This window comes from Pseudophryne corroboree, chromosome 1, assembly GCF_028390025.1.
Source record: "Pseudophryne corroboree isolate aPseCor3 chromosome 1, aPseCor3.hap2, whole genome shotgun sequence".
In the NCBI taxonomy this organism is placed as follows: Eukaryota; Metazoa; Chordata; class Amphibia; order Anura; family Myobatrachidae; genus Pseudophryne; species Pseudophryne corroboree.
In genome coordinates this window covers 249,570,951-249,582,093 of record NC_086444.1, presented here as the reverse complement: position 1 = coordinate 249,582,093, position 11,143 = coordinate 249,570,951, and the positions used below count along the sequence as shown (strand labels likewise).

General features: G+C 43.0%; 1 pseudogene; it reads right to left on the bottom strand.

Annotated features, from left to right (window-relative positions):
• Positions 1-7,554: 7,554 nt before the first annotated feature.
• Positions 7,555-7,674, bottom strand: LOC134943627 (5S ribosomal RNA; annotated as a pseudogene).
• Positions 7,675-11,143: the final 3,469 nt, after the last annotated feature.

The window sequence follows — 11,143 nt, the reverse complement described above, 5'->3', positions numbered from 1 at the left end:
AAAATATCCAGTAAGCAGCATTCACCAATACTTATTGGGAAATATTTCTCCTCAAAAAAGGTGTAGTAATATATATATATATATTTATATATATATATATATATATATATATAGAGAGAGAGAGAGAGAGAGAGAGTAGTATTGTACACTTACCATATTAGTGTACCTTGTTACAGTTTTTCAGTTGTATTTGGAATCAGCAGTTGTTTTTCTATGGACATTTACTGCATAAGAGAGAGCAGAATAGTTCATCATAAATATTTTCATTGTGAACAAATTGTCAGTAGGCCTGTTTAAGGTGCACCTTTTAAGGTGCACCTTTCTCAATGAAATAACATGGCCAGTGTCAAATACGGAGACTGGAAACCTGATTGTCATTCTGACAGCAAAAACAGAATTTTAGAAATCCCCTTAATTTTTATCAGGTAATTGTCACAATGGGGAGATGTGTCATTTTCCATTGCATGTGGGAGCAAAGTGGGTATTTTAGAAATTGTTGGTGGCAGAGTCTTAAGCTGAATTTATATACTGAAATTGTTCGACACAAAGCATGTGTGTTTCAAGTGCTGATGTGGATAAAAGGATACTATAATTCACAATAACAAGCAGCAGGTATAGCGGAATACATGTTTTACGGGATCCCGGCCACCAGTATGCCAGCAGCGGAGCAAGCACTAGAAAGCTCCTTGTGGGCTCACTGCACTCACCACGCTGCAGGCACAGTGGCTGGCTGTGCTTGCCACAGGTTATATTCTCTGTCTATGAGTGTCGTGGACACTCACAGATGGAGAATAGCCTAGAGCACCAGGAGGTATATTTACTAAATTGACCAATCAGATTCTACTTATCATTTATCTAGCACTGTCTAGGGCAGTGATTTTCAACCTTTTTTTACTCGCGGCACACCGAACAATATTTTAGAATTTGCCAAGGCACACCATCAGTTCCCCACAGAAAAATACGAAAAACACACATTGGCCATTACAGTAAAAAAAAATCCACACATACATTCGCCTACACAGAAAAAACAATTACAGTGCTACCCACTAAAACATGTTGCTCAATACATAAATCAATCACATTTCTCCCCACATAAATCCTATTGCTCCCCACATGAATTATTCACATTGTCGTCCCCTACCCCCCCCCCCCCCCCCCCCATAAATCCTTATTCTCCCCATATAAATCCTATTGTTCCCCACAGGAGAAATAAAATAAATATTAGCCCCTACCGGTCAGCTGTCCTCCTTCCTGTCCCTCAGTGGCTAGTAAACGGGTTAAAAAACATGTGAAAGATGCTTGGCCGATGGTGACAACAGATAAAGATTTAACAGCCCTGAAAGGAAAATCTCTTTTGTCCAGTTACACCAGGAATAAAAATCTTAGGGATTTACTGGTGCATAACGACATCTCGGGCTTTAAACTAGCCCCAACAGTAACTTTTTTAACAAAGAAACCAGGGTGTTATAGATGCATAGGCTGCACTACCTGTAGCTATATGGAAGTAGGCCAAGGATTTTCACACCCACACACAGGCAGGTATATTAAAATTGATAAAGTTTTAACTAGAGATGAGCGGATTCGGTTTTACTCGGTTTTACTCGGTTCTCAAAACCGAATCTTATTGGCTCACGGATGTCACGTGTTTTGGATAGCCAATAAGATTCGGTTTTGAGAACCGAGTAAAACCGAGTAAAACCGAATCCGCTCATCTCTAGTTTTAACCTGTACACACACCCACGTCATATATTTCATCTGCTGTCCCTGCGGATTATATTACGTGGGGAAAACTGTGAGACAATTTCGGGAACGCATGGCCATGCATAGGTCAGCCATTAGAGCGGCCCTTGGAGGTGAAAGTCAAGCACAACCTGTGGCAAGGCACTTTGCCAAAATGAAACATAATCTTTCATGCCTTAAATATAAAATAATAGATCAGCAACCGGAAGATATCCGAGGAGGGAATAGAGATAAATTGCTATTACAACGGGAGGCTAGGTGGATTCACCGCCTCAACACATTGGCCCCAGGTGGTCTTAATGAACAATTATTGTTAAATTGTTTCATCTAGACCGGTAAATACAAATATGTGTTAACATGTGTGTAGTCATGTTTCTTTAAATATTTCTACAGTTAGGCTGTCAGTTTTAATGAATTCTGTGTCTATATGTTAACAACTTCCGCTATTTGTATATGTATATTAGATGGTATAATCAGTTGCACTGTTTTTTGTATAGGTGCGTCTCCTAGGTAACTGGGACGCTGACAGGGGTGGGAGCGCGCCGCGCAGTGAGTGCGTGATGACGTCATCTTTCCCCGCCAGCGCACCGGGCCGGAGAAGACGCTGCATGTGGTGGAGGGTAAGGTATAAATGTTTGTATTTTACATGTATTTGTTTGGGTCTGACGAAAGTTGTAATACAACTGAAACGTTACCGCAGAAGAGGAGCATTGTCTCTGTGTTTTATTTCCAAAGAAAAGTCCTCCTGGAGTGCCATCTGATTACACGGTATATATATATACATACATACACACACACACACCCAAGCACCCACCCTCCCACAGAAACCACCCCTTACTAAATCCTGCGTTTGCCCCTGTTGTCGGTGTGTGCCCTGTGTGTTTGTGACATGGTAAAAGTGGAGGACGCAGAGCAATACTTTTAGATACATTTTAACACTGTTTAGTAAAATGCAAAAATATATTTAGTGCTATCACCTAATATGTCTGGTATAGTAGAATATTGAATAATGACAAAAAGCTTCTAAATTTAGTTCTAAAACGTATTTATTTTCAAAATCACAAAAGGTTTGTGGTCTAAGAAGCCCCGCCCATTCAGTTACATTTAACATGTTACTGTACTTCTAATTTATACATTGACTATTATATTAAAACTCTATAAAAGTAAACATTGTTTGTATTTATGCGAGGATAGAAAGGTTTGTCAGTGTCAACATATTGACTATCTAACACAACTACCATTACAATGAATGGTACAATGGTGTCATAGGAATACAACTACTGCTTAACCTCTCCAGTGTAAGGATCCAACAAAATATCCAGTAAGCAGCATTCACCAATACTTATTGGGAAATATTTCTCCTCAAAAAAGGTGTAGTAATATATATATATATATATTTTTATATATATATATATATATATATATATAGAGAGAGAGAGAGAGTAGTATTGTACACTTACCATATTAGTGTACCTTGTTACAGTTTTTCAGTTGTATTTGGAATCAGCAGTTGTTTTTCTATAGACATTTACTGCATAAGAGAGAGCAGAATAGTTCATCATAAATATTTTCATTGTGAACAAATTGTCAGTAGGCCTGTTTAAGGTGCACCTTTCTCAATGAAATAACATGGCCAGTGTCAAATACGGAGACTGGAAACCTGATTGTCATTCTGACAGCAAAAACAGAATTTTAGAAATCCCCTTAATTTTTATCAGGTAATTGTCACAATGGGGAGATCCCCTACCCCCCCCCCCCCCTATAAATCCTTATTCTCCCCATATAAATCCTATTGTTCCCCACAGGAGAAATAAAATAAATATTAGCCCCTACCGGTCAGCTGTCCTCCTTCCTGTCCCTCAGTGGCGGGGGTTGTTCATAGTGGAGTGCTGTGAATACTGAGTCGCGGGCGGTTGGGCAGGTGTGGATGTGGGTGGGCAAGGAAAGCTGTGTATGCAGGCGGAAACTGGAAGATGTGTATGCAGGCGGGTGGACTGGCTGGGTGGTCAGACACGGCGGCCGTGAACTATGATTTCACACCGCCGCATCTTCAAGGCATAGGTCACAGCCGGAGCAAGACTGAGCCTGGGCCAACAGTTCACTCTGAAGGTGCAGGAAGTTGCTCTGGCTCCGTGGCACACCTTGCAACTGGTCGCGGCACACTAGTCTAGAGGATAATAGCTAGAATCTGATTGGTTGCTATGGGCAACATCTCCACTTCTTTAAACCCGCACCTTAGTAAATACATTCCCTGGACTTGTTATGGGGGGGGGGGGGACACCAGTAAGGTGGCAGACGGGGAATAAAATGATTACCTAATTTATTTTATGTTAGCATGATTCACACAGCTTCATTATAAAAGCTTGTTTGTTATCTAGCTGTATTTGTCTTTAAGTCATTACTGATTGCCCTCTTATGGTTGGTTTTGATCACTAGTAGATTTTCATAAGATCCAGTGCAGAATCATCCACTTGCTCTTTTTGTAGTTATCCAGCTGTCCCAAGGCAGTGTTGAGGGTAGTTCTTAAAATGGCTATCAGACAACTAGATGCCTAAGGCATCTAGAAACCCTTAATCAGGCACTGAATATTGGAGACAGCAACTTAAACTGGTATGGATGCCAAATCTTCTAAATGTAGAAACATAGAAACATAGAATTTGACGGCAGATAAGAACCACTTGGCCCATCTAGTCTGCCCCTTTTTTATTTTATCCTTTAGGCAATCTCAACCCTTTTTTAACCTTAATTCTTTGTAAGGATATTCATATGCCTGTCCCAAGCATGTTTAAATTGCCCTACAGTCTTAGCCTCTACCACCTCTGATGGGAGGCTATTCCACTTATCCACTACCCTTTCTGTGAAGTAATTTTTCCTTAAATTTCCCCTGAACCTCCCCCCCTCCAGTCTCAATGTATGCCCTCGAGTTCTAATACTTCTTTTCCTTTGAAGAATGTTTCCCTCCTGAACTTTGTTAAGACCCTTGATATATTTGAAAGTTTCTATCATGTCCCCCCTTTCCCTTCTCTCCTCCAAACTATACATGTTAAGATCTTTTAGCCTTTCCGGGTAAGTTTTGTGATGTAGGCCATGCACCATTTTAGTTGCCCTTCTTTGTACACTCTCTAATGTATTTATATCCTTCTGGAGATAGGGTCTCCAGAACTGGACACAGTATTCCAGATGGGGCCGTACCAATGACCTATACAGTGGCATTATCACTTCTTTTTTCCTGCTACTGATTCCTCTCTCTATGCAACCAAGCATCTGACTTGCCTTTCTCATTGCTTTGTTGCATTGCTTTCCTGCCTTCAAGTCACTTGAAATAGTGACTCCTAAATCTCTTTCCTCCTCAGTAGTTTCCATTATAGTACCCTTGATACTATACTTAGCCTTTGGGTTTTTGAGACCCAAGTGCATGATTTTGCATTTTTTAGCATTAAACTGTAGTTGCCACGTTCTTGACCATTTCTCAAGCCTACCTAGGTCATTAATCATTTGTTTGACCCCTCCCGGTGTGTCTACCCTGTTGCATATCTTTGTATCATCTGCAAAAAGGCATATCTTCCCTTCAATACCATCTGCAATGTCACCAACAAAGATATTAAAGAGAACTGGACCAAGTACAGATCCCTGGGGTACTCCACTGGTAACATTTCTCTCCATAGATTGCACTCCATTAACTACGACTGTCTGTTTCCTATCCTGCAACCAGGTTCTTATCCATTTAACTGATTTATAATCCACCCCCAGGCTTTCAAGTTTATTTAGCAATCTGCGATGTGGGACAGTGTCAAATGCCTTACTAAAGTCTAGATATGCTACATCTACAGCTCCCCCTTGATCTATTATTTTCATCACAGAGTCAAAAATGTCAATAAGATTTGTTTGGCATGATCTCCCACCAGTAAATCCATGCTGTTTTGGATCCTGTAAATTGTTTGATTTAAGATATTCCACTACTCTTTCTTTTAATAGTTTTTCTATTACTTTCCCTACTACTGATGTAAGGCTTACTGGTCTGTAGTTACTTGCTTCTTCCTTGCTTCCACTTTTGTGCAGTGTAACTACGTTTGCTCTTTTCCAGTCCTCTGGAATAGCACCTGTATTTAGTGACTGGTTAAATAATTATGTTAAAGGTGTAACCAGCACATCTTTTAGCTCTTTGAGTATCCTTGGGTGTATCCCATCTGATCCCATTGATTTATCCACTTTTAGTTTTGAAAGTTCTGTTAGGACCTTTTCCTCTGTAAATGTATTTTCATCTACCTTATTTTTATGAATGTCCTTGCAACTTAACTGTGGCCACATCCCTTCTTCTGTAGTAAATACTGAGCAAAAATAATTATTTAGGTGATCTGCTATTGCCTTGTCTCCCTCCACCAAATGCTCACTCTCTGTCATAAGTCTTATTATTCCTCCATTTGATTTTCTCCTTTCACTTATATACTTAAAAAAAGTTTTGCCCCCTTTATCTACTGACTGGGCCATTTTCTCCTCTGCTTCTGCCTTTGCACGTCTGATCACTTTCTTAGCATCCTTCCGTCTGTCCAGATACACCTCTATGTCGTTATTATTTTGAGTCTGTTTGTATTTCCTAAAAGCCATCTTTTTTGCTTTCACACTAGTTGATACTTCTTTTGTGAACCACACTGGCTTCCTTTTCCTGGTGCTTTTCCTAACCATTTTGATACAAAGGTCTGTTGCACTTAGTATTGCAATTTTCAGTTTTTTCCACCTCTCCTGCACTCCTTCCAAGTTCCTCCAGTCTGCCAATGAATCACTTAAACATCTCCCCATTTTTGCAAAGTCAGCATTTCTAAAGTCCAACACCTTTGTTTTTGTGTGACAGGAGTTGGATCCTGTCTTTATACTAAACCATACTGCTTGATGATCACTGGATCCCAGGTGCTCACCCACATATATATCAGATATCCTATCACCATTTGTAAGAATTAGATCTAATATTGAGTCTTTGCACATTCCTCTCTCAGAATTGGTAAGTGATTTAGTGACAATAGAAGCATTGTTATCTTACTGGGTATTTCTTCAACAGCTCCACCTAATCTATCCACGTGATATCATGGGTATGGGACATAATTACTTAATTCATCTCACAAAACATGCCCTAAATGTACATCCTTTCAAAGAAACACCACAACACTTCCAAAACAAGTAAAGTAATTGAAGAGGAGAGCAACTGCAAATGAGAAAATTATCAGTTTGGAAAGGTTATCAGAAATTGTGTGGTTAATACGGTATGTCAGTATAACAAAGTGTGTCATGTGGCATAATGGTTAACCAAAGCAGTTTGTGAAAGAATCATAGAAGTATCAGCAGTGTACTAAAAGAAAATATAGTCAGTACTGATCAATGCATGCTGTAGAAATTCTAGGTATCAAATACAAGGAACCAAGAAGAAAAATATTGGAAAATAGACTCTTTTGTGGGAGCACTCTAATTCAGAGGATAAGGTATAATATATATAATACTGATAAGAACATTTTATTTAGGTAAATATTAAAATTAAGTTCTAGGAGTGACTATATGTGAGCAAAGTAGCTTCGCGAAAATATAGATAAGTTATATATTATTAGTGATCTCAAATATCTCAATCTGCAAGTTGCCAGAAGTTGAAATCTGTGGTGCTTTTGTCACCATACTCTTGCACATTATCTCTTATGTGATGTATCACCATCATTTATTCTGCTAATATCCATTTCAGATCATTATAGACGCAGAGAATTAAATCATTGGTCACATAAATCCAAGTGCCGAATAGCATAAAAATGAGTAACACTGTATCCGGTAGCCAATTTATTGCAGTACCAGGGTGTTCAGAGGTGGTCTGCCATCCTAGTACTAACCCGGCCTTTCACTGCTTAGCTTCCAAGGTCAGAAGAGATTGGGCATCTCCAGTGAGGTATGACCACAATTATTAGGCTCACCTCTTTGGTCACTCCAAATATATGCCGTGTGGCCACTATATGTTGAGGATAAAGAGCATGTATAACATAAATGTTACAGACATAAGAGATTGCATGCAGTCATCTGGCTACTCAGCATGTGACTCGGTGGCCACAGAAAAAGATGTATAAATACATCAATGGGTTAAGGACAATTTATGTGGAAAAATTCATATGAGCCACATACCATCTACAGATGGGCTTGCCTTATACCGATAGCATGTATAACACAAATGTTGCAAACATAAGAAATTACGTGCAATCACCTGATTAATCAGCATGTGACACGGCAGTCACAGAAAAAATACATCAATAGGTTAAGGACAATATGTGTGGAAAAATTCATATGAGCCACGTACCATCTACAGATGGACTTGCCTTATACCTAAACATAGAACTTAGGAGCACCAGTACGGCCGTGCTGGAGTATACTATGCCTTAATGCCAAATATAATTATTCTGTAGACAACAGTGTATAGTTATAGCACAATAACAGGCAAAGACATATATCAAAAAGCCACAAGCTCAGACTGACTAACCTCTCTGAACCACAGAAAAAAGGGGATTGTATTTCAGCATATTATATATAAAGCCTGCAAATGCTCATGACATTATTATAATTGGAGGAGAACCACTGCATGGAGCTCATCAGCAATTCACTATGAAAAATTAGCTTAACCAATTGGTTTTAGGGCTAAAGATGCACATCCAGTGATTTGATGGTATATCTATAAGCCACAATGATCAGAGTCCCAGCATTGAGCACATTTTAAATAACGATCCTTATTGTATAGCTGACTAAAGGTTAATTGCTATAGAAGGCACTTAATAATTACTAGGTAGCGGCAAGATAACTAAACCTAGGTGCAGTGTCTCTAATACTCCGAGTTCTGTGTACAGATAATTGGAAAAATAATGTCAGATGACTGTTGACCAGTAAATAAGCAGTCTTTCAGTCACACGAAAGTAATGCTGGATAAGTGTGGTGTAGGTTAGTTTCAAAGTGGTGCGGGGTGTATACAATACCAGTAACCGGTATTGGTGGTGCCAGTCCCACTTTCAGCCATGCAGAGGCTCCAGGGATTCCAGCGGCGTGTGTCCGTAGTCTCGCTCCAAGTGAGCGGTGGCTTGGGGCCGGTGCCTTGTGACCGTCTATGAGTTCCGGCTAGCGCGGTCACGTGTGTGCATCACGTGATCGTAGTGTCCTGACGTACGTTTCGCAGGGTAAGCTTGATCACAGGACGTAATGTGATCACTAAAGGTTTCAGTTTATATAGAGCAGGGCTCATGGTTGACTGGATGGTCTGTATGATAGACACTTTAATCCACCAATCTTGTTGTTAACACATAGGTCCAATGGGTCAATTGAATTAATTTCCGAGATTGTTAATTTGAACACTCTAATGGCAATTGTTATTAAATAAATGATTATAATGAACATAAGTATATTATAGATGTGGATATTCCTATCTCCTATATAATAGCCCAGATCTGTGACTTTGTGCTTCATTTGCTAACGCTGGGCGGAGTCAAAATAGTGGGCGGAGTTAGTCAAATGAGTCACAGATCTGGGCAAATCTATAGGAGACTTGGAGCAGGAGCAGATGGTATGGGCATGGCACAGGCAGGGGTGAATACCTCCCAACTTTCTTCAGGCTGGAGGGACACACGCACAGCAAAAAGGGGGCATGGCTAACGGGAATGGGGGCGTGGCTTCGCGGGTGGACCTGCGACCGCGAGCCACGCCCCTGTTTTCGTCAGTGAGGGGTCATGCCCAGCTCTCTGTGAGCTGCTGGCATACCCCCAGCGGCGGATTATGAGTCCGGGGGGCCAGGGCACTTGAGACAGGGGAGCCCTATCTCATTGCTGTGCCTGCTGTGGGTTTGGGGGCGTGGCCTAATTGCGCCCCTCGTGGTCACGCCCCCTTATGCAAATTCCGGGGGGGGGTTTAATGGGATTTTGGCCCCTCAGCTAGGGGTAAATCCAGATGGGGTGGTTGCTCCCCCCTACACACCCGCACAGGCAGAAGACAGCAGGGAGACTGCTGCTGCCTCCCTGCAACACCACAGACCTGCCAACACGCAGCAGCGTGTACTGACTGTAGCACAATGCTGCCGCTGTTACTGACAGGACGGGGGAGCTTCTGAGCTGGGACAGAGCTACTCCAGCCGTGGGCCCCCTAAAACTGTGAGGCCCGGGGTACGTACCCCCTGGGCCCACCCTTAATCCGTACCCCCTGATGCCCCCTCTCCCTCTGTCTCCACTAAATAGATGCTGTGTGCATGCTAAGCAGAACAGCGAGTACAGGAGCTTCCCAACTGCCCCCCCACCGCGGGACACTGCGGCCCGCGGGTGGGATAGTGGGACAGACCCCAAAAAATGGGACTGTCCCGCTAAAATCGGGACAGTTGGGAGGTATGGGGGTGTGTAAGGGGGTATGCCATACAGACAGACGGGCACCGGCTCACTGTGTACTTGACCCCCCTACATCAGCATAATCAGCAGGGGCTCTCTGGCGCAGAGGAGCGTCACTTTCTGGCACACTCCAGCAATTTTGTGGGGCACCTGCCGCTGTGCAGGTTCCGTACCGCCTCTGTTATCTCCAGCCCCGGCAACCCCAACGCTAGCTGCAGCGCTGCCGTCCGCAGTGAGGTGCGCCCAGCTCCTTCACACACTTTAGCCGGCGGGCAGCGCTGCAGAAGTCCGTGCTGCTTGTAGGCTCCGACCCCCTCCTCCCTCCAGCCGCAGCATCTCCTGGGGGCTAACCAGTCACTCCCAGTCTCCCCTTACCACAGTGCCCGGCAGCCGCGTGAGGTCTGCGGTGTGTGACTGAGGAGTGGGGGGGAGGGATGCGGACGGGCAGAGGAAGCAGGACTCCAGCCTGAGAGCGTCAGCCATGCCAAGTCTCCACCAGCAGCAGATCCCAACAGGTTAGAGTGGAACAGCAGCAGCCAGCAGCAGTGACTCCGGTAAGACACATCTGTCTGTCACCACTGTTCTGTCCCTAATACCAATCTCTCCCGTGCCCAGTGTTCTGTCATGTCCCTGTCACCCCTGGCCTTGCCCTGTCACCCCTGGCCTTGCCCTGTCACCCTTATCCTGGCCCTGTCACCCTTATCCTGGCCCTGTCACCCTTATCCTGGCCCTGTCACCCCTATCCTGGCCCTGTCATCCAAATCCTGGTCCTGCCGCCCCTACCCTGGCCCTGTCACCCCTATCCTGTCCCTGTCATTTCTGTCCTGGCCCTGTCACCCCCGTCCTTGCCCTGTCACCCCTGTCCTGGCCCCGTCACTAGAGATGAGCGGATTCGGTTTTACTCGGTTTTACTCGGTTCTCAAAACCGAATCTTATTGGCTATCCAAAACACGTGACATCTGTGAGCCAATAAGATGTCGTTTTGAGAACCGAGTAAAACCGAGTAAAACCGAATCCGCTCATCT